Source organism: Bos taurus, chromosome 12, assembly GCF_002263795.3.
Source record: "Bos taurus isolate L1 Dominette 01449 registration number 42190680 breed Hereford chromosome 12, ARS-UCD2.0, whole genome shotgun sequence".
Lineage (NCBI taxonomy): Eukaryota > Metazoa > Chordata > Mammalia > Artiodactyla > Bovidae > Bos > Bos taurus.
The window spans coordinates 25,899,025-25,923,501 of NC_037339.1; the positions used below are offsets into that span (position 1 = coordinate 25,899,025).

Here is a 24,477-nt window from a genome sequence, read left to right on the forward strand (position 1 = left end):
TTCTTGTTTCATAATACAGATAAATTCACATTTGATTATTCTGCGGCAGTCAAATCTGCAATAAACACATTTTTGGAGTTAACAGAGATAGAGAAGGACAGGAAAGTCTGGCATGCTGCAGTCCATGGGGTCACAGAGAGTCAGATACAACTTAGTGACTGAATAACAACAAAATGAGTATAATCTCAGAAACAAGAAGAGATCTTTCCATGAGAGCTATGATGGCACCTTTATACTAAAAGTGGTATGCCAGGAGGATGGGTGATTTTATGTCTACATATATTATATTAGACTTTATATATATTAGTGTGTGTATATGCATACACACATTAATTTATTTTTATTTTTCTCTTTGAGGACCATGATTTAATGGATATTGGACCTAGTATTATTTTCCATTAATCATATTACTGGTTTATTTTATTGAATATCTTTAGCAGGTATTCAATAAAATACCTTTTATTGATACCTATGGCTCACACACATAGAAGTTGGGTTGAGTCTAAGTGCTTCATGTAAAACTGTCTTACCAACTGTGCCAGTTATTCAATGATTGGCTCTCAGCTCTGGAGTCACCCTTAATTGCTTATCATGTGAAAATGAATCTGTGCCCTTAATTTTTCCTTTGGTAGCCAGGAGTATGTTGAGGTCCGTCAGGAAAGGACTCTGAAGAGACGATGCTGAGGCAAGGGGTTTTTCTTCCCCATTCTGTATGCGCACCTAGCAGGTCTCTGCAGAGCGTGGGCTTCTCCAGGGCCTGGCTCCTGCAGTGTGGGGTGGCCGACAGCACCGGTGACTAGAAGTTTTTTCCAGCACTTCAGTGCCCCAGGCACTTTTATGGCAACGTGCTCTGAGGAGAACCCTCCTATAAGGAGCTTCACCAATCCCTAGAGGGTGGTTTTCTGGGAAGTTCCAAAAGACAGAGCACCAAGCTCCCCTAGCAGAGCACCAGAGTGACTTGGTACCATGAAGGGCGCTATAAGCCATGTCCTCCCTACCTAAGTCGGGGGCCGCTGCTTGGGTTCAATGTCAGCTCAAAGTACAGTGGCTGCTCCTCATGTATCCTGTTCCTATGTTCTTTAGAGTTCTTTTTATTTCTTACTAACTTGTTTCTCCAAAATTCTACTAGAATTTATATTATAATTATTTCTATGTTACAGTGTTTATAAATTATAACACTTTCCCTCTTCAAATTGCTATGTGGCTTCTTTCTCTTGACTGGTTACAAACTGATATAGGAATTCAATCAGTTCTCCTCCGGGCTGGGACCACAACAGTCCTCAGGGGCCCTCAGGGACCCTTGGGAGCAAGAAAAAGGAAACTGAGATAATCAGAGGAACTCAGTAAAGCCTGGAGGTGAAGAGTAAAAGAGACAGAATAAAATTAAATTATTTTGCTAGCAAGTAATAAACAGCTTAGGCTTCCATGGAGGCTCAGTGGAAAAGAATGTGCCTACCAATGTAGCAGTCGTGGGTTTGATCCCTGGGTTGGGAAGATCCTCTGGAGAAGGAAACGGCACCCACTCTAGTATTCTTCCTTGGAAAATTCTGTGGACAGAGGAGACTGGCAGGCTACAGTCCACGGGGTCACAAAGAGTCAGATATGATTGAGCAACTAAATTAATATCAACAACCATAAACAGCTCAGGAGGCAAATTCCAGAAGATAGATCCAAAGTTCCAAGCTGTTTTGAACAAGGACAGCATCATCTGAATAAGCGGTATAGCCTCCATTCAGAGAAGCCAAGGAAAAGAAAAATTTCCTTTACAGTCACTGACGTTATAGTTAAGCTTTTGAAATCCTCAAAAGGGGCTGATAAAAGACAGTGCTCTGAGGCATTCATAATTTCCTTCCAGAAAACTCAAGAGAGCCAACAGTCCTTTTCTTTTTTTAAAGCATGTCACCTCCTACTTTCGCGTTTCCTTTCAGATTGATTATGGCACGAAACTCTCCTAATTTAATTAAAACTTCTCTTTTAAGTATCCTTTCTTGTGAACTGCCTTTCCTGGTATCCAGCTTAAGAGTTATCATGTACTAACCTCCAGTATCTCTTCTATGACATCATTTTATGTCAGTTCTGTGCATGGAACTTACTTATTTATTTGCTTTTTGTCGGTCCCCTCCCTGTGATGTGAAAGTTCCATGACAATAAGGTCCTCAGTCATCTTGTTTACTGCTCAATACACAGAGCCTAAAGCAATGCCTCGCACATATGTGCTCCATATACATTTGTTTACTGACTAAATCATCAAGAGAAACAGACAGATAATGCATATGGGGAGGGTTACAAAGAGATCTTACAAAGCATGTGCATCTGTGACTCCTTTGCTGAACTGGAAAGAGCTTTCCAGTTTCACCTTCAGACTTCTCATGTTTATTATCCTAATGTTGGAGCCTGCAAGAAGTCTCTCCTGACTTGAGATTTAATCAAGATCTAAACAAAGTGATCTAAATAGAATAACTGTTTTATATTTTCTAGTAGGTTAATTTGCACTCACAAGGAAATCTAGATTGGGTTATGTGCTGTGCTGTGCTCAGTCATTAAGTCAAGTCTGACTCTTTGTAATCCTGTGGACTGTAACCCACTGGGCTCCTCGTTCCATGGGATTTCCCAGACAAGAATACTGGAGAGGATTGCCATTTCCTCCTCCAGAAGATCTTCCCGACCCAGGGATGGAATCTGCATCTCCTGCACTGGCAGGCAGATTCTTTATCATTGAGTCACTAGGGTAGACTGGGTTATACCATATCCTGAAAGGTCTGTCTCCATAAAAAAGGATTCCTTCATTCTAGATGGGCTATGGAAGGTCTTTTAGGCTCAGGCATTTCAGTTGATTGACTTAACGCCTCTCATTTAAGAAAATATATACTGTGGTGTGTCACAGAATATTATTTGACACCCCTGTTAAACATCGGTTTCATTTCTGTTAGGTAATTAGACGTTTTTTTTTGGTAGTGAAATTACTGCAAATAGGATGGAAAACAAAATATTTAAAGAAACGATGAAATGTTGAGATAAACCATTAGCATTCAAATAACTTCACTGATCGCCGTGATCACCTGGGACTATACCCGTCCCCTTTCCTCTCCTCTGCTCAGATGCCAAGAGAAAGCTCTGAAACAGAGCATGAGGGTAACTAGAGAGAGTTTACTGACTCACACTCAGGGGGCTCATGGAGGCCAAAGTAGAGAGCTGTGACACTGGAGGCAGAGAGGCTAGTAAGGATGCTACTTTGGGCATACGATGAGTTTAATCAATTTGTATATGCTTCAAAAGGGCAAAAGAATATCATTTACAGTTGATTAAATACTGAGTTTATGGTATGTTTCTATAAAATTCTGGGCATCAAGCTTAGGTCTGAAATATGACTTGATACTATAAAATTGCCTGTATTTTATTTATACCTCCACTAGTTCCATCAGTTCAGTTCAGTCGCTCAGTTGTGTCCGACTCTTTGCGACCCCATGAATAGCAGCACGCCAGGCCTCCCTGTCCATCACCAACTCCTGGAGTCCACTCAAACTCAGGTCCATCGAGTCAGTGATGCCATCCAGCCATCTCATCCTCTGTCGTCCCCTTCTCCTCCTGCCCCCAATCCCTCCCAGCATCAGAGTCTTTTCCAATGAGTCAACTCTTCGCATGAGGTGGCCAAAGTACTGGAGTTTCAGCTTTAGCATCATTCCTTCCAAAGAAATCCCAGGGCTGATCTCCTTCAGAATGGACTGGTTGGATTTCCTTGCAGTCCAAGGGACTCTCAAGAGTCTTCTCCAACACCACAGTTCAAAAGCATCAATTCTTCGGTGATCAGACTTCTTCACAGTCCAACTCTCACATCCACACATGACCACAGGAAAAACCATGACTAGGCGGACCTTTGTTGGCAAAGTAATGTCTCTGCTTTTGAATATGCTATCTAGGTTGGTCATAACTTTCCTTCCAAGGAGTAAGCGTCTTTTAATTTCATGGCTGCAGTCACCATCTGCAGTGATTTTGGAGCCCCAAAAAATAAAGTCTGACACTGTTTCCACTGTTTCCCCATCTATTTCCCATGAAGTGATGGGACCGGATGCCATGATCTTCGTTTTCTGAATGTTGAGCTTTAAGCCAACTTTTTCACTCTCCACTTTCACCTTCATCAAGAGGCTTTTTAGTTTCTCTTCACTTTCTGCCATAAGGGTGGTGTCATCTGCATATCTGAGGTTACTGATATTTCTCCCAGCAATCTTGATTCCAGCTTGTGTTTCTTCCAGCCCAGCATTTCTCATGATGTACTCTGCATAGAAGTTAAATAAGCAGGGTGACAATATACAGCCTTGATGTACTCCTTTTCCTATTTGGAACCAGTCTGTTGTTCCATGTCCAGTTCTAACTGCTGCTTCCTGACCTGCATATAGGTTTCTCAAGAGGCAGGTCAGGTGGTCTGGTATTCCCATTTGTTTCAGAATTTTCCACAGTTTATTGTGATCCACACAGTCAAAGGCTTTGGCATAGTCAATAAAGCAGAAAGAGATGTTTTTCTGGAACTCTCTTGCTTTTTCCATGATCCAGCGGATGTTGGCAATTTGATCTCTGGTTCCTCTGCCTTTTCTAAAACCAGCTTGAACATCAGGAAGTTCATAGTTCACGTATTGCTGAAGCCTAGCTTGGAGAATTTTGAGCGTTACTTTACTAGAGTGTGAGATGAGTGCAATTGTGCTGTAGTTTGAGCATTCTTTGGCATTGCCTTTCTTTGGGATTGGAATGAAAACTGACCTTTTCCAGTCCTGTGGCCACTGCTGAGTTTTCCAAATTTGCTGGCATATTGAGTGTAGCACTTTCATAGCATCATCTTTCAGGATTTGAAATAGCTCAACTGGAATTCCATCACCTCCACTAGCTTTGTTCGTAGTGATGCTTTCTAAGGCCCACTTGACTTCACATTCCAGGATGTCTGGCTCTAGGTGAGTGATCACACCATCATGCTTATCTGGATCATGAAGATCTTTTTTGTACAGCTCTGTGTATTCTTGCCACCTCTTCTTAATATCTTCTGCTTCTGTCTAGTTACATAGTGTTCTGTAAATTTCAGGCTCTTCTATAATAACGCTTTAAGTTACTTTTTCATTTAGTCCAAGATATTTTTCTAAACCATAGAAGTACTTTCATCTAGACTTGAGGTTTGTGGTTTTGCTTTCTTTCTTAAGTCAACCTTTCCATATTATCTGATTTGTGCTTCCCGGGCTGTCCAAATTTCTTAATATACTATGAAACCAATCAACAAATGCTCAACTATTCAGTTTCATTTTCTGAAAAGATGAATAAAGAATTTTTATTACATCATACAGACAGAGGAGCCTGGTGGGTTAGTCCTTGGGGTCGCAAAGAGTCGGACACAACTTAGCACCACACACATAGGTCATAAACGGGAAAATTAAAGCATCTTGATCACAAATTTTATGAAGCTCTTGTGATTTCTTAAGTGACCACTGACCTGCTTTGAACTAAAGGCTTTAATATCCAAAAACAGTGAAGGGAGAAAGAGATCACACTGCTTTATACCCTGAGGTCTGCCCCACTCACTTGCCAACTGAAGCACACAGGACGCAATCTAAAACAAAAGTAATAGAGACCCCTTGTAAACCGCTTCACCCAAATGTGTGCTTAACACACATTATTTGATGACTGTGTTGAAGAAAAATAGGGTTGCTGTGCACTCATGTGTATCAGACATGCATATTTGTCAGAAACATGGGTATGGCTGTCAAATCAGTTTCATCTTTTTTTCCTTTAAAGACAGTTAATATTGTGTGACCTAAAAAGTACTTGTTTCGTGATAGCTTTGGTGATCTCAAATCATCTGACTGCATATATGAGAAGAAGTATTTGGATATGAAAAAACTAAATTTTGCTTCAAGCTGTATTTTCTGTTAAGAATTGATGAGAATGATGCAAAGGGGTGCCTAGACATGCCCTGTTCAGTGTTCATCAGGTCATCATATCCAACAGACACTTGCAGCTTGAACAATTTAATTAAAGGGCTGTTAGTGCAATGGGAAACTGTAACCCCCATTCCTTTTATAATTCTGTACAAATTACCAGTGATTCTGGATGTAGCAAATATATTCAGGATGGAAGAGTACAAGAGTGGTTTTAGGTATGCATTCATGCACAGTCTTTCCCCTTTTGCCAGATGAATAAAGAGGATTCTAAGGCCCAGAAGAAAACCAGAACCACAGAGCAGAAGAAGCTCGGGTTCTAAATTGACCATGTTGTGGAAGATCATCTCTGACTGGCAGTCGAGGTCATGGAACATGAGATGAGGAAGTAGGAAGCAGCAAAAACGGCCAAATGTTTGGAACTGCCTTCTTCCAGTTCTCACTGCATGTCCTGGTGATACCAGTTCTTCATCAAAGGCATAGCGAGAATAAGATATAAGAAGTAACTAATTAGAAGTGTATGGAAAAAAGGAAATAGCAACACAGTGAACTATTCTCTTCTAATTGGGCAATGAATGATTTTCCAAGAGGTCAGTTACGTACATATGCACAAGTTAAAAGTAAGTTTTCAGATGCTTACCTTCTTAAAATCTATCTGCCTAAGGATGAATATGTGAGAGAAATACATGTTGTCTTTCCCATCTCTCTTTTCCCATTGCCATTCTCTAATTACAAAATGGGAGGGGGCTCTCTATGATGTATCATCTGGGGTACAAAATCTGTTGAGGGGTAGGAGCCTCAAATAAGGGACAATTCATTAGAAAGTGTATGCCCTCAATGACTGGATTTGAAAAATCTTTAAGTTAAATGGTTTCCTAATTCTTTACTTTCAAAGAGCTGAAGTTGGATCTAATTGGGTTGATAGTTGGAAGATAATTAAAGATAATTTTTGATGATAGATCCACTAGATGATTTTTAGCATACAACCTAGAAGTGGCACAAAAAGCTATATAAATGTTGCTGGAATAAAATGTCAATATCCTTCTATTTACTTATAGTTTAAAATTGTGAACAGCATTTTTCAACAGAACTACAAAAAAAGAAAGTTAAAAACTATAAGAGTTATCATTCACACTGGTCAGAATGCCTACCATCAAAAAGTCTATAAATAATACATGGTGCAGAGGGTACAGAGAAAAAGGAATCTTGCTCCACTGTTGGTGGTAATATAAATTGCTATAGCCGTTATGGAAAGCAGTATGGTGGTGTAAAAGCTACAAACAGTTAACATATGGTCTAGCGATTCTTCTCCGGGGCATATATCTGAAGAAAACTATAACTCAAAAAGATACATGCATCCCAGTATCTCTACAGCACCATTTATAATAGTCAAGACATGGAAGCAACCTAAATGTCCATCAACAGATGACTGGATAAAGAAGATGTGGCATAAATACACAATGAAATATTACTTAGCCACAAAAAAGAATGAAATCATGCCACTTACAGCAACAAGGGATTATCATACTAAGTGAAGTAAACCAGAGAAAAACAAATATCAGATGATATAGTATGTGGAATTTAATTAAAAAAATGATAAAAATGAACTGATTTTCAAACAGAAATAGACTCAGACATAGAAAACAAACATGATTACCAAAGGGGAAAGGGCAGGAAGGGATAAATTAGGAGTTTACGATGAACACTTATACACTGCTATATATAAAGTAGATAACCTACAAGGACCTACTATATAGCACAGGGAACTGTACTCAATATCTTGTAATAACCTATAATGGAAAAGAGTCTGAAAAACAATATACATCTGAATCACTTTGCTGTATATCTGAAACTACCACAATATTATAAATCAACTATATTTCAATTTTTAAAAAGTTAGGGGTAGCTTTAATATTGATCCCTGTATTGTTTTAGCAATAAATAATATTCCTATGTAGATATACTAACCATCTCATTGAGATGAATTTCCCATAGCATTTTAACTTTTTATGTTTTGTAATTATTTTTCAAAGCTCACAATATATTTATGCTATATGGTTATAAGCTGATAATATTTCTAAAAACAATTTGTTTCAGAATAAAAATGTTAAACACTTAAAATTTTATGGTTTTAGGAATTTAAAATACTAAAACTTTAATTCATTAGTGTATATGCTTTCTGTAGATTATTAGAATATAATGATCAATATACGACTTTCAAGCACAAAATACGTTTTAGAATAGCTAAGTTTGGAGGAGAGATCAAATGGAAATATTTGTTGAGTAAGAAAGAGGAATTACATAAAATGTCCACTTGAAAAAAGATTATTTATACATTTTAAAATGGATGTTGATAACAGCCAAATCATTATTTCTTTGGATATATTTGATTCTATTGGGCATTTCTGAAAAGTGATTATTTTTAAGAATTTTATTTTAAAATATCAGTATGTAGAACATGCTGGATACCAACCACATCTTTAAAAAAGGTTAAACTTATACAAAGTATTAAATGTTAACATGTGTAATATGTAAATTGTTTTATACATGTGTAACGTGTATAAAAGTTTTTTACAGGGTGGGTTAAAAAAATGTTAGAGGACAATTACAATGGACCCGTACTACACAATAAAGAAAACCTCAAATTTCTCATGGAAAAGTCTCACTAAATCTTTTTATCCAATTAATAATGAATAAAGTCATCAAAATAAAACTGTCAGGGGTAGGCATTATAATCAGTAAAATATAATATGGACCAAAAAATGATCACTGAGTCAAATCTTTTCATTAAAATTTAGATGGAAAATAATTAGTCCCAATGAAAATAAATAATTCATGTAATATACAATTGAAAATGGAAAAAGCTGAAAATGGTTTAACTGTGAAGTAAATGAAAATGATCAAGAAATTAGGCTAGCAAAAAGACAGTTTCCAGGAAATACATTTTCAATGAAAATTTTATAATATATACTATACTGTTATACTCCTGAGGTTAAATATTCATAAACACAGTCATCATCACTATATGAATTAAAATTACAGGGTCAAAATATCGTATAACTGAGAAAAATTTAGGCAGCTCATCTATACAGAGTTTTTCCTTTAGTTTTATTTTATTTGGCTATGCAGTGCGATATGCAGGATCCTAGTTCCCCAACCAGGGATGGAACCTGTGCCCCCTGCAGTAGAAGTGCAGTCCCGACCACTGGACCACCGGAAGGCAGGGAAATCTCTAGAGGGCTTTTTATTTAGCATTTTGCTCTAAGTCATCACTTTACGTACCTGCCTCTCCTACATTTAAAGCCTTACTAGGGTTCACCTCTCTTATAAGCTGTGAGCCCTCGGGCAAGTTAGTTCATTTTTAATTCTTCAGCTTCCACATCACAAGATGGAGGAAATGACAGTACCTAGACTCACAGGTTAGTTGAATGAGTTCTTTTTAAAAATGCTTAGTACAGTTCCCAGCACACAGGAAGTGCTTAACAAAGGTTAGCCTTCTACTCTAATGCCTACCTTCTCATGTGCACGTGTAGACATACACACATATATGCACTGAGTACATCTTTGGTTTTAACCTTCAATAATGACACTGCCAGTGAGAGAGTAGAAAACTTGGACCACAGCATATGACCTTTAAAACTAACAGCCATAACTGTTTCCTTAGTGGCAGTTTGCATTCTAGAAGTTTTCCAAATCACAACTATTTGAGACCTCAGCTACCACATCCCTTGTTAGCAGTGATAACTCTAGGAAGTGAAAGTGAAAGTTGCTCAGTAGTGCCTGACTCTTTGCGACCCCATGGACTGTCCATGGAATTCTCCAGGCCAGAATACTGGAGTGAGTAGCTTTTCCCTTCTCCAGGGGATCTTCCCAACCCAGGGATCGAACCCAGGTCTTCCACATTGCAGGGGGATTCTTTATCAGCTCAGCCACAAGGGAAACCCAAGAACACTGGAGTGGGTAGCCTATACCTTCTCCAGGGGATCTTCCAGACCCAGGAATTGAACTGGGGTCTCCCACATTGCAGGCGGATTCTTTACCAACAGAGCTATAGTGTCTTCTCCAATTAGGCCAGCTCTTGCTCTTTTCATGATTTATCAATTGATTTTTTAGTGACTCTTATTTAACAAATATTTATTGATTGACCGTCACCAGACGATAGTGAATGAGAGGCAGAGTCCCTGTTCAAAGAGGTCATAGGCTCATGGGGACTCTCCAACAATGGGGAAGGTGTGAGCGGAAGCAGGGAAGGAAGAGGGTCTCAAGCAGAAGGAACATGTAAATACAGTGCCTTGGGGAATGGGTTCAGGCAGTCTGAAATACATAGTGTCAAGAGGAGAGAGGTGAAAAATAACGTAAGAATGATGAAAGGTACATAGGGAACCAGGATGTGGGGGCTAAATCAAGTAATTCATGTTAAAGAGTTTGGACTTCTGATCTGAGAGCAATGATGAGCCCCCTTTGTTAAACAAAGAGGTGAGATGATTAAATTCAAACTTTGGAAATCACTGCTGTGACTACAGTTTAGAGGCTGTTTTGACTGGTGAAAAACAATGCTATTCTAATAAACTATACAAACATTATTTTATACTCATTAGTAGAAAGCCATGAACTCTTTCCAAAAGGTAGGATTTGTACCACTCCAATAATCTCCTTCACACTATGGGAAGTACTTTTAAAGTGATCTGTTCTATAACATACATCCCCGCAACTGCAGAGTTCATAAGAGTACAGACTAGGTTGTATTCCTTATAGAATCAGCACATGAAAGGAACTCAGTCTATTTTGTTGAATAAAATATTGCAAAATTTAATTTACAAACAAACTCTGATTTGCAGTTGGAGTCCTCTGTGCCTCCTTCATCTTCAAAGGCATGTAACTCTCAAAATTAGGGTAAAACTCTCAAAATTAAAAAAAATATATATATTGGCAAGGTTGCTTCATTTTTGTCCTACTCATGAATGTCCCCATATGTAAGTGTTATACATTTGGCTGTGTTTCATTTTCTCAAATTTGGCAAACTCTGAAATCTTGTATTTGTCCCTCTGCTGTAATTTTACACAGGGAAGGGCCAGAAGATGGAGAACTCTACAGTATTAGAAGGAAACTATTTTCTAGTTTCTAGTACTCACTTTCATTTCTACACTGAGCATATTAACTTCCCTGGTGTTACTCTGCATAGTGACAATTTTTAAAGCATTCACGCTTATATAGCTCCAAATAATCCTATTGGGTTATTTGGGTTTCTGGGTTAGTGGGTTTCCTTTGAATCAAACTGTTAACAGTGTATGACTTTGTAGATACTATGAACTGTCAACACAAACTGTTTTTCTCTTTTTGGAAGTATTTCTTATTTAAGTTTTTAGATACAGTCAGAAATGATACAAGATTAGATGGGAGAGCTGCAGTAATTATTGTTGTAGATGTAATTATGTCTGCAACGAGCAGACATAAAGGAGAAACTGCTTTTGACTAAAGATCTAATCAGGGTATAGAGAGAAATATTTGAAAACGTTTTAACATTTTTTATTTTCCACTTTTTATTTTACAAATTTAAAACAAAAATTTAATTATGTATTTTTCATTTAGTGAGAAATGCATAGTGAAAAGAGGTGTTTTTTTTTTTTAAAGTTTAAAGGTAAAACCATTCTTTTTTCTCAAGTTGATGTTTATGTTATCCTGAAAACAAAACAAAACTGCATGCAATACAGATACTCGTGCACTTTTCAGTTCATACCATGAGGGCTTCAAACACTGGAAAAGAAATCTGGATCCCAGCACATCATGAAAATCCTAACAGAATTTAAAAAGCATATGTGCGTATGGGGAAAAAAAAAAGTGTATGTGCATATGGAAAATAAGCAGGTATTTAAGAAGTGGTAACTGCTTGTACTAATAGTGGTATAAAACCCCATATTAAGCTACAAGGGGCATTACACCGAGCTCTTACATTCTAACCACCTTGATCGCTTTCCGCTCCAAATGTGCCATCTTCGGTCACGCTTCTGCACCCTTGCACATGGTGTTTCTTCTGCCTGGCAGATCCCTCCCTAGTCTGTTCTTCTGATGAACTCCTATTGATACCTAAGCTCGAAGAGCCTGCTGTTCCCTCTGAGAGCCCTCTACCCAACTCTGACACTCACCAAACCATCATTATCATGGTTGATTTACTCGCTGGTGTCTCTTGCAAACCTGTGAACCAACTGATGGCTGGAATTCTCAATGCATCTCTGTGTTTTCACATGTAGCACAAGGCTCAGCACGGAGCACTCACTTAATAGTGGTGATTAATTATGAATGCTTTTACTGATCTATATTTAGTAATACTCATACACAGAAAAGTTATTAATTTATTTGGCCTATATTAATTAAAAGCTATCACATTAAGACAGTCCAGAGTTGATTCCCAATTTATTATGTACCAGACACAGCATGAAAGGTATCCCTTCCTGATAAGTTCCTTTTCACCATGTTGATTACCTGACCCTACCACTCTGGCCTTGGGGACTGAACCAGGATTGTTATCTAATATTAAAGTAGATACCGTGACTTCCCTGATAGTCCTGTGGCTAAAACTCTGAGCTCCCAATGCAGAGGGCCTGGGTTTGATTGCTGGTCAGGGAACTAGATACGTCATGCTGCAGCTAAAGAACCTGCATCCTGCAACCAAGATCAGAGATCCTGTGTGTGGCGACTAGACCCAGTGTGCACGCCTGCTAAGTACTCTCAGTCATTGCCGACTCTGTGACGCTATGGACTGTGGCCAGACAGGCTCCTCTGTCCGTGGGACTCCTCAGGCCAGAATACTGGAGTGGGTTGCCATGCCCTCCTCCAGGGGATCTTCCCAGCCCAGGGATTGAATCCACATCTCTTATGTTTCCTGCATTGGCAGGTGGGTTCTTTACCATTTGCACCACCTGGGAAGATCCAGCAGAGCCAAATAAATAAATATTAAAAAGAATAAGTAGTTATCTAACTAGAACAGCCACAAATAGTGGCAGTGAGAACCCTGTCCATCATAGCCATGCTATTATGAATGCTGGCTGGCTGACCCCATCAGATAATCTTTTTTAATGATTTCAATGTGAGATATTCAGGGATAACTCTAGCAGGAGGGTAGGAAGAAGCCAAAAGATGGAGAAGACAGGCATCAGAAATCATAAGGCAGCAGGAATCCTGAAGAAGCAGAAGCCAAGACATTTTAAAAAAGATGAGCCTAGTGGTGGATGCAACCATCTCCTGCTCCAAACACATCTGGGACCACTTTGCTCTGCTGGCTCCAGTCCCATTGAGTTTTTCCCAGTCCTGGGTCCATACCATGCTGTTTCCTGTCACAGGGCCAATGCACATATTTTTCCCTCTCTGGAAATAGCCTCCCGCCCGTATCTGCCTACTTTAGTTCTACTCATCCTTGAGCTCTCTTGACTTCTTATTTTCTCAACTGACCTCTCCTGCTGGGTAAAATCACCCTATCACACGCTCTCATAGCACCACATGTGAGAGACATTCTCTTCAAAGTGTCATTTCGCAAATCTATTATGTAATTTATTAATGTAATTGCCTGCCCCCCTCCACCTTAATCATTTGCTTCTCTTACTACTATATCTCCTATTGCTTAGCACGGTGCCTGGCACACTGTAGAAACTCAATAAGTACTCTGCTCAATGATTAAATTTTAGGTGTATTTAAAGTCAGGCAGTCTGTAGTAGCAAAAATATAAACAATTGGCACCATAATGTTAATGGATGGCTGGGACTGAAGGGACAATTAAAAGACCCGGGCACTGGAACTCAGATGGAATTTCAGTTTTGCACAAGGCTTGAAGAGATATTCCCATTTGTATTTTACTATGGGACTTGCCTGGTGGCTCAGGTGGTAAAGAATCTGCCTACAATGCAGGAGACCAGGGTTTGATTCCTGGGTCAGGAAGATCCCCTGGAGAAGGAAATGGCAACCTACTCCAGTATTCTTGCCTGGAGAATTTCATGGACAGAGGAGTCTGTGTCCCATTTAATTTGCTATTAAGGTTTTGCTCTCCAGTAATAATATAAATAAACCAAATGATGTTATTTCCTCCAGATATGGAGGTTATTTACAGGTCTCAGTCCTAACCCCTTCTTAACGCTGCTTCCCCTGGTGCTCGCCATGGTGTCCGGCACACAGGTGGGGGCAGCTGCATGAAACTCCACTGCATGTTTCTCCAATACTCAGGCTTTAGTAAACAAATAAAAATGTAGACTAGAGATGTCCACATAAACTAATTCATAAAGAGTGTTAATATATTTAGCTAATTATAAATTATGTCATGCAGTTAGCAAATTTTTTTTTTTTGTCAGAGGGGAAACATTCTTACTCGGTAAGTAGGTAGATTAGAAAGATCCTTATCCTCATAACTAATGCCATTAAGACTAGGGTGGGGGTATTCCACAGAGGAATAACAAATTAATCTAGATGAGAAGTAGGGAGAAAAAGACATGTTTATACGCACATATGTATATAATTTTAATATTTCTATATATCTAATACACAGAGATACATGAGACAAACTATATTATTTACCAATCTCCTTCTATAAACACTGAGATACAGTAAAATTCTGCTTAAAAAAAACTCCAGAAAACAGCACAAATTGCTCTTTCTTGATTAAAAACATGATTAACCTCCCCCAGAGTACAGCTGAAACAATATGGAGATACTATTTTTATCTATAAGACTGGCAAAAATCTAAAACTTTGATTGTGAGGAAAACAGGCAATCATATTGCTGGGGAAAGTCCAGGTTAGTATAATATATTAAGAACATTCTGTCACTGCCTATCAAAAATGTCAAATACATATGCCCTTTAATGCAGCAGTTTCATTTCTAGGGATTTATCCTGTGGATATACACTCAACAAAGCAAGATGAAGTATGTACCAGATTTTTCACTGCAGAATTGTTATAATTAAAGAACAATGGAAAGAAGTGAACATGGGTGGGAAGGAGGAGGACACTAAATAAAAAAATATACATTAAATAAAAATTTTTAAAAAGTGTCAAATAAGCTTACATTATTTGAAATGCCTTTTTAAAGAAAAAAAATACAAAGTTACAAATAAAAATTAGCTATGTAAGTGAATAATTATTTAGAATGAAAATAGAACAATTACAACAAATACTGGAGGCTTAGAAATGGAGGTTTTTATTTCTTTTCCCTGAGGCGTCTTAAGGCAATTGAGTAAAGTGAGATCACAATACAATCCTTGGTAACTCTGATCTCTCAGAAGGCCCTGTGGAGTAAGGGGGCCTGATGTAAAAGCTTTGTTAGCTTGCAGATTACAGGAAGTCTACAAGCAAATATAGGTGTCTCAATGATGCATATACTCAAAAAATTTCTAGTTGCAGTAAGCTTACTTAATTTCTCAATATACATTTTATTTTTAAAAATGTGCCAATATAGATCAGAACTGTCAGCTACGCCTTAAACAGGTAATAACTTCCTTAAGTTTACCATATCTCTAACAAATCTTTGTGACATCACAAGCAATATATTTAGTATTAATATTAAGCACAATATTAATATTATGTAATTTTAATTAACATCGTGTTTTTATGTCATTTTTATTAATAGTAAAATACCTAATGCATGTTCAACATTATATTTCAAAGTATTTAAAAGATATTGGATAATTATGGAAAAATACTATTTTCCTGCCCATTAAAAAACAAACAAACAAAAAAAAGACCAATGCTTTCTTGCTCAAGGACTGATACGCCGGTGTTCAGTTGCTTTATAGTAGCCTTGCCTGAAAGCATTTCTCATGTGATGAGGAAAAGATATTTTAATGCATTTTGAAATAAAAACTCTAACCTCTAATAAATGCCTAGGCATCTAGGCATTAAAATGAAATTCAATGGTAAATCAAAGCTAAACAAAAATTACATTTCCTCAAACTTTTTAGCTCCAAGGTAAGGTTTTACAAAGTAATATTAAAAAGAAAGTTTACTATATGATAGCTGACAATTTCAAACTAATCCCTAACTCTACTTGCTTTTTCTTTTCTGAACCGCTGAGGAAAAGTCCAATAGACAGCAGAAGATGAATCTCAGGTCCAGTACAAGCTTTTCAAGCCTAATCAAATGGGTGTAAAAAGATATATAACAAGATGAAAGTGCTTTGCCTTTACATATGGCAAAATAAATCGGTGAAAAGCTGAAAAAAGAAGTGAGATGTTCCGCAGGGGCAGGTTAAGTCTGATGCTAATGCTTACTTAAAATGGTGACAGTCTGGAGTGGTGAAGCCTTGCTGGGCTGCTTTAATTTCTCCCTGGAATAGCTCTCTCCCAACCTTCTGCAGCACATCAAAGTCTCAGGAGCTCAATTAAAATTGGATTATATTGAAATGCTCTATCTATGGGAACTGTGTGCTCACTAACACTTTTCTCTCAGTAATACTCCAGATGACAGTTGCCCATCCCAATTTAAACAGTTGTCATAGAGACGGGGAACTAAAGCAGCAGAAACTAACAATACAAAGGAAAGGTAAGGGCTAAGATTTCTGTGAATGAGGAGCTTGCTTTTTTTCAGCAACAGTATTTATTACACCGATGACACAGTACAAGAGACACAAACAGTATTCCATTTTGTGTCTTGCATGTGAATGGAATGATAACTAATGGTAGCACTAAGATTATGTCAACATACATAGCTAAGTGTTTTCTATTTGGGCATGTTCTGCTTTTACTAAAAATTAAAATCAACTGTTTTTCCCAGTGGAAAGCAGCTATCAGATACTGTGAGAGTAAAGGGACTACGGCTATCAAGCCTATGAAGATGCCAATATCTACTTCTTACGTGCAGGTAAAATCCATAAAGAATTATTTCTTGGCTAAAGATCTGTTTTCCTTGCAACAACACAGGTGTAGAAGTTTAAATTGGGGTTGAAAATGATAAAGCATGACCTGCATGCATGCATGTTTCAAACGTATACCAATTTTTAGTAAATCCAGTTAACTTTAAAAGGTGTCCTAATACTGACAAAAAAAATTTTCAAATTTGATTCTGTAACTTATTTCTGGTTTTAATTAGCAGGTATTTATCTTCTATAATTTCTCTTCCTGGCATCAGAGTTTATCAACATGGGTGGAAAATTCTGTCAGCTCCCTAAAAGCCCAAGAATGAAGATAGCTTAAATTTCTGGCAGTTCTAAAGAGCAGTGTATTTGAGAGTGTAGGCTGCTACTAATGACACTATGTTCTCATGTAGATGGCATGTCTCTGGCACCAGGAAAACTCTTAACCTTTCTTGTAATTGGCTTATCGCAAGTCCCAAGGTTGTTTTCCAATCACTGTGCGGATCACCATGGATATAAACCGACTACTGCGATTTTAGAGTACTGTGTTTTGTTTTTTTCTTTTAAGATCTCAATACCTGGGGTTCTTTTTCTCTTGGGAAGACTCTGTTAGGATTTTGAAGCAGCAACAAGGCAGAGTGCACAAAGAGCAGGCCAAGAGGGAAGGAAACAAAAATGTGTCAGAAAATCTAAAAACCGCGCAGATCAAAATTTGTCAAAACAAGGCCCTGGTTTAAACCAACAAGGAGGGCCCCTACAGCTTGGGCCTTGACAAAGCACAGACTTTTTATTTATTTATTTATTTATTTTTAGCCCAGCTGTAGAAAACACCATCTAATGAACCTGTCTGGGGCGGCTGTCCCCATCCTGTCAGGCATGTCAGGAAATGACAAGCACTGGGGACAGGCCGCCGCCAGTCATAGACAGGCCTGCCAGCTGGAGAGTTCAGCCCCAATCTAATCACACCACCAGAAAATAACTTTCACGCTTTCAGCCTGACAGGATGGACTCGAGGAAAAAAAAAAAAAAATAGGGCTGGAAACAATGCTTTTTATTTCAATTACATATCATTTTTACACAGTAATAAAAGGAAATTTACTAACACACACAATCCATGTTACTTTGTATTAATGCAACAAAGTATAAATGTCATTATTAGAAATGGATATAAAGGTACTTTGCTAATATGGACACAGAAAAAGAAAGGGAGAGCACCTCCATCTCTTGCCATACCTAGGCTATATTGTATTGGAAATTTAACATTGTTTTCAACTTGGTTTATTGATATCATAATCAGTTATCTTCAAAGAGTTTTCTTGTAGAGATCACTGGGGAGCAGTGGTGTTGATTTTATTTCCTGCATTTTGAAAACTAGTATGTATGAACCTGGGTCTCCTGCACTGCAGGCAGATTCTTTATGAACTGAGCCACCAGGGAAGCCCAATGTATGAAGAGAGAAACAGGATAAAACTATTTTCCAATGCATATTTATTTATATTAATAAATATTAATATGATTTTATATATTTGTTTATAATATATAAATTTATATATTATTTATTTAATGATTTATTAAATTTTATTTATGTATTTATTGCATATTTCTTGCATTTGTGATGTTGAAAGTGTCATTATGAATAAACACGACCCAATGAGGACATTATGACTTGGATTGTGTTTATATTGCACAACTTGACACAAGGGACTAAAAGAGTTGTAAAAATCACTAATTAATTTCTGTGAATCAGATGGTCGTTTTAGCATCAGGTAGATCATCACATAAGTATGTTCATTTTACACATAACTATTGAAAGTAGAGTTACATGTAATATGTATAGGTCAACCCTTGGTTCATGATATGACCACTATAAATAAATGATTATATAATAAAATACACTTTACACTCAGTAGTGTTTTTCACTCACATTTCCCATAGGGTAACTGCAAGCATTTGCATCAAAACAAAAAAGGCTCTGTGTGTATTTGTGTGTCTATAAATGCACAGAACAGGCTGAAAGTGCTATTCATTCTGATTGCTAAAAATACACTCCCACTTATTTTTGAAGTCATGAGTCACAATATTCAATTTAATGGTTTTAATATTACATTAAATATTAATATGTTTGAGATATGTTACTGAAAATGTCACTATTGAAAATACAAAGTTAGAGTCTAATAACTGCCATGTACTAGTTTGGCTGATTCAGTCAACTTAAGTGACCTCTGTGAGCCAGTTTCATCTATAAAATGGTGAAAATAGTGTCTGCCTCATGGGACTGTGCGGATTAGTGTGCAGAGGGTATCCAGCACAATGCCTAGAACACAGTGCATGACTAACAAAGTTGCTACCGCATTTTACTTAAGAGAATCCAAAGAACAAATGATACAAAATTAGGTTTTACTGTCTAAAAATAATACTCCCTATGGAGAGCAAATATGGGGCTGGATATTGATTTTACTGTATAAAAGACAAGTCTTTCATTATAGCCCAATCACACTGAAATCATAGTAAGTAAACAGAATGCAGCAACTGAGACCGGAATATGCCTAAACTATGGTTACCACCCTTACTCCCGGCAAATAACCATGAGAATCTCAATGAATACAAGAGAATAGGACTAAGCTACTCTGTTCTGAGATAACCGAGGTGAAGTGGGCATGCATTAAAAATGTCACATTTTCTTATACAAAATACGTGTTTCTGACATATAATGACTTCACTCAAACTTTTGTGTATAATTTTGTCATTAGTTTGCTCAGTACTGTGTTTCTGGTGCACTATCTAATTCATTTCAGTCATACAGGAGTAAGGAGAGCTATGGCCTAATGACCTCAATTTTCACTTAAAGAAACAAATTTCCTTTTTGCAAAATAAGACAATTTTTCTCCTGTCAACCTTGTTTTAAAATATTAACCTTATTCCCATTACAGTAAATAGTCATATTTGTCATCCAGGTTTGCTTATAATTGCAACTTTATCAAGTTATAAAATATTGCTCCTGTTCTTACTTTACCTATCCCAAATAAAAGATGAAAAATAAATATTTTCAATTAATTATCTTTGCTACCATGTAAATGCGCTTAAAAATGTCTTCTGTATTTTTGTTTGGCATCGACTAACATCAAAATTCTCCAAGTCAGGCTTTAGCAATACATGAACCATATTGCTACGTAATGAACAACTTCCAGATGTTCAAGCTGGTTTTAGAAAAGGCAGAGGAACCAGAGATCAAATTGCCAACATTAGCTGGATCATCAAAAAAGCAAGAGAGTGCCAGAAAAACATCTATTTCTGCTTTATTGACTATGCCAAAGCCTTTGACTGTGTGGATCACAATAAACTGTGGAAAATTCTGAAACAAATGGGAATACCAGACCACCTGACCTGCCTCTTGAGAAACCTATATGCAGGTCAGGAAGCAGCAGTTAGAACTGGACATGGAACAACAGACTGGTTCCAAATAGGAAAAGGAGTACATCAAGGCTGTATATTGTCACCCTGCTTATTTAACTTCTATGCAGAGTACATCATGAGAAATGTTGGGCTGGAAGAAGCACAAGCTGGAATCAAGACTGCTGGGAGAAATATCAATAACCTCAGATACGCAGATGATACCACCCTTATGGCAGAAAGTGAAGAGGAACTAAAAAGCCTCTTGATGAAAGTGAAAGAGGAGAGTGAAAAAGTTGGCTTAAAGCTCAACATTCAGAAAACGAAGATCATGGCAGCTGGTCCCATCACTTCATGGGAAATAGATGGGGAAACAGTGGAAACGGTGTCAGACTTTATTTTTTGGGGCTCCAAAATCACTGCAGATGGTGACTGCAGCCATGAAATTAGAAGACGCTTACTCCTTGGAAGAAAAGTTATGACTAACCTAGATAGCATATTGAAAAGCAGAGACATTACTTTGCCAACAAAGGTCCATCTAGTCAAGGCTATGGTTTTTCCAGTGGTCATGTATGGATGTGAGAGTTGGACTGTGAAGAAAGCTGAGTGCCGAAGAATTGATGCTTTTGAACTGTGGTGTTGGAGAAGACTCTTGAGAGTCCCTTGGACTGCAAGGAGATCCAACCAGTCCATTCTAAAGGAGATCAGCCCTGGGATTTCTTTGGAAGGAATGATGCTAAAGCTGAAACTCAGTACTTTGGCCACCTCATGCGAAGAGTTGACTCACTGGAAAAGATTGATGCTGGGAGGGATTGGGGGCAGGTGGAAAAGGGGACAACAGAGGATGAGATGGCTGGATGGCATCACTGACTCAATGGACGTGAGTCTGAGTGAACTCCAGGAGATGGTGATGGACAGAGAGGCCTGGCGTGCTGCTATTCATGGGGTTGCAAAGAGTCGGACACGACTGAGCGACTGAACTGAACTGAACTGAACATCAAAAAAGAGAGCAAAACAAGGCAAATAGAATATGATTATAGGTTTTCTTGATGATGACTAGATACACTCTTTCTGGAAATCTATGGCCTGCCCTTCTGTTAAAAGCCATCATAATGGATGCACTTAATCTTGGAGTAAACTTACTGGATATATGAAATACTGAAAATTTGATAGAAAGTCTAAATTGAATATGATCAAATTACTATAATGCACCATAAAATAATGTGGAATTCCTAGGAAAAAAGGAAGAGAACAGAACCATGGTGGAGTACAACTTGTATCTGTAATGTTTTGTTTCATAAAAATTATTAAAAGCAAATATGGCAGAATTTTATAGTATGTTAAAGGCAGACATCAGATACATGGCATTGATTATATTACTCTTATTTTTTTTCTGTTGATTTATTTCACAGTAAGATAATTTAAAATATTAACAAAATGAAAAGTATTAAGTGTATGCTTTTATATCTATCTCTCTAAAGATGTGCCAAACATTTTCACATGTTCAACTTTATTTAGTCATCATAAAATCACTGAGTGATGTGTAGGGACAGAATTTCTACTTCCATTTTATCAGTGAGATGGAAAAGACTTAATGACGTTAGCCTACTTCCATTAAGGTCACAAAGGCCTGAATGCTGGTGGAGCTGAGACTACAGCCTCAGAGTTTCCATATAGAGCACATTCTCCCAAAAATATGGGCAGGTTTTCTCAAATTTATTTCATTAATAATATTTTCAATGATTTCTATAATAATTTAATGTATATCTTGGTAAACATTCAATGATATGCTATACAAGGCACTAAAGCAAAGCAACTATATTAAAAGCAATAAAATTTAATGGACTTCGATAGTAACTCACTAATAAGCATTAATTTGTCTTAAATTTTTTTCTGAAACATGGTAGGACACCAAAAAAAAAGTAATAAATGTTGTGATTCAGCATAATACTAAATAAATGACACCAATTTTAGTTCTATATATAAAAATTAAAAAATGGATCCATATCAAGGATCAGAATACATTGTGCCCTACCTTTATAATGCTGTCTGAATAAAAGCCTTCTAATCATTCATCCAGGTGGTCTGTTCTCAAAACAGTACCTTGCCTGCTAATCAGGAACATTCAGATAAGTGCTTGCAGTTGTAATTCTTCAACATTGTATAAACAAGCCTTTATTGGGAAGACGGTTGTTTTCCACTTTTCCATGATATATAAACCAATATGTTCAATTATAAAATTCACATTATATACACTAATTAATGCTATGTTTAATAACGTGAAATAAAATCCAAGTGATGTACTATGGCATTTATGTTTTCCTTGGAAAATGTTCGGCTTAATTGGGTTTGCTAAGAAAGACAAACTCAATGTTGAAGTAAAGGAACTTAAAAATGACAATATGGTTCAATGACATAGACCTTACTACAGAACTTACTCTAATTGGAATAAATAATCTATGAATGTGTTGAGGATGGTCCTGGAAATGGAGCTCATAGGAAACACTGATAAGCACTTGTGGGAGTGGGAGAAGTGAGTCATAGGAGATGGGAGGAGGGAAGAGCGTTGGGGGCACTCTCTGTACCCCTTTACTCACTCACATGACATTGCTCAATGCTGATGGCTGTTTGGAACGTAACTAAAGGATTTGATTTGTTCCTTTGGAGCACAGACAAAAACAGAAGGATCTTTCTCTCTTTTAACTTCTAGCACAGTTCTTCCTGATGGACCCTGAGTTGGCTCCAACTGTGGTGTAGACCTAGATGGAGCACATGAAGTGCTGGAGTCTCCTCTCTGCCATGCCTCAAGGAAAGAGCTCTTATTAAAGACATCCTACCAATTAGCTTCATTGGGGTGATTATCAATCTTTTAGGAATCAATACAGCAAAAGAGTAATGAGGAAACAATGAATATTAAAACATTACCATGGAATGTGATGAAAAGAGGCTGGAAATATAAGTTCTTAGTTTTAAATGTTTTCATCTAACAGAAAAAGAAAACACATTAATCAAGCATTCATTTTAATTTCAAAGAAAGAACATATCAAAGGAAAGAAATAAAAGTTAATATAAAAATACAATCAATATAAAGTTAAAGAGGTAAAATTCTTAAAAGTCTAAAAATGGTTCTTTGAAAAAAAAAAAGTGAAAAGACACAGCACTTGGTAAGTATCTTTAAAATAGAGGGAGAAAAGAGTACACAAATCTAACAAGTAGGGTTGTAACAATGGATATAGAAAGATGCTTACAATTGAAAATGAATACTCTGAAAAACTATATTTTAAAATAATTTCTGTTTTACAATGTTGAACAACTCCCAGGAGAGGTAAGTATTGCTTGGATAGTAACTAACTGGGTGTCCACATCTGGAGGGGTTTCTTCCACCGTGAGTTTCCACTTCAAGTTACTGTCTCTCAAACCTGAGGGTCCAGCCCAGACCTCCAGTGTCCCCTTCAGCTGAATGCCTCACAGGAAACTCAATGCAATACATCCCACCTGAAACTTAGTGAAGACCAAAGGTGTTAGTCACTCAGTTGAATCCGACTCTGCAACGCCATGGACTGTAGCCTGCCAGGCTCCTCTGTCCATGGGATTGCCCAGGTAAGAATATTGGAGTGGGTTGCTATTTCCTTTCTCCAGGGGATCTTCTCAACCCAGGGATCAAACCTGGGTCTCCTGCACTGCAGGCAGATTCTTTACCATCTGAGCCACCAGAGAAACCTATTTTCCGTAAAACTTGCTCATCTTTCTTAAGAAAAGTAAGCTTAAATAATTGATCATTCTGAAGTCAAGAATGAAATTCTGTGAAAATTAACTTTGTACTTTATGAGTTAGGTGATTATATTCAAAGTACCTAAATTCTTGAAGGCTTATATTTCTTATCTATCAAATAGTGAAAATAAGATAAAAATTCACAGAAACATTATGATGAATAAATAAAACAATGAATAGGAAAATCTCTAGCATGGTGCTTCTGTGTGACACAATTGCTCAGAAAAACGTTAACTATTACAGTAGTAAAGTTTCCATTATTATCTTAATGGATGGCACTATTATTCATTAAATAATCAAAGATGAAAATCTGGAACTTATCTGTAAACGTTACTTTAATCCCTATCTCCAACTGATGACTAAACAATGTTGATTCTAGCTCTAAGTGAAAGTCGCTCAGTTGTGTCAGACTCTGCCACCCCATGGACTGTAGCCTGCCAGGTTCCTCTTTCCATGTAATTCTCCAGGTAAGAATACTGGAGTGGGTAGCCATTCCCTTCTCCAGGGGATCTTCCCAACCCAGGGATTGAACCCAGGTCTCTCACATTGCAGGCAGATTCTTTACCATCTG

General features: G+C 37.5%; 1 protein-coding gene across 6 annotated transcripts in view; it reads right to left on the minus strand.

Annotated features, from left to right (window-relative positions):
- NBEA (neurobeachin) overlaps positions 1–24,477 on the minus strand; it is a 673,061-nt gene that overhangs the window by 129,930 nt on the left and 518,654 nt on the right. The gene's annotated exons all lie outside the window — the stretch shown is intronic.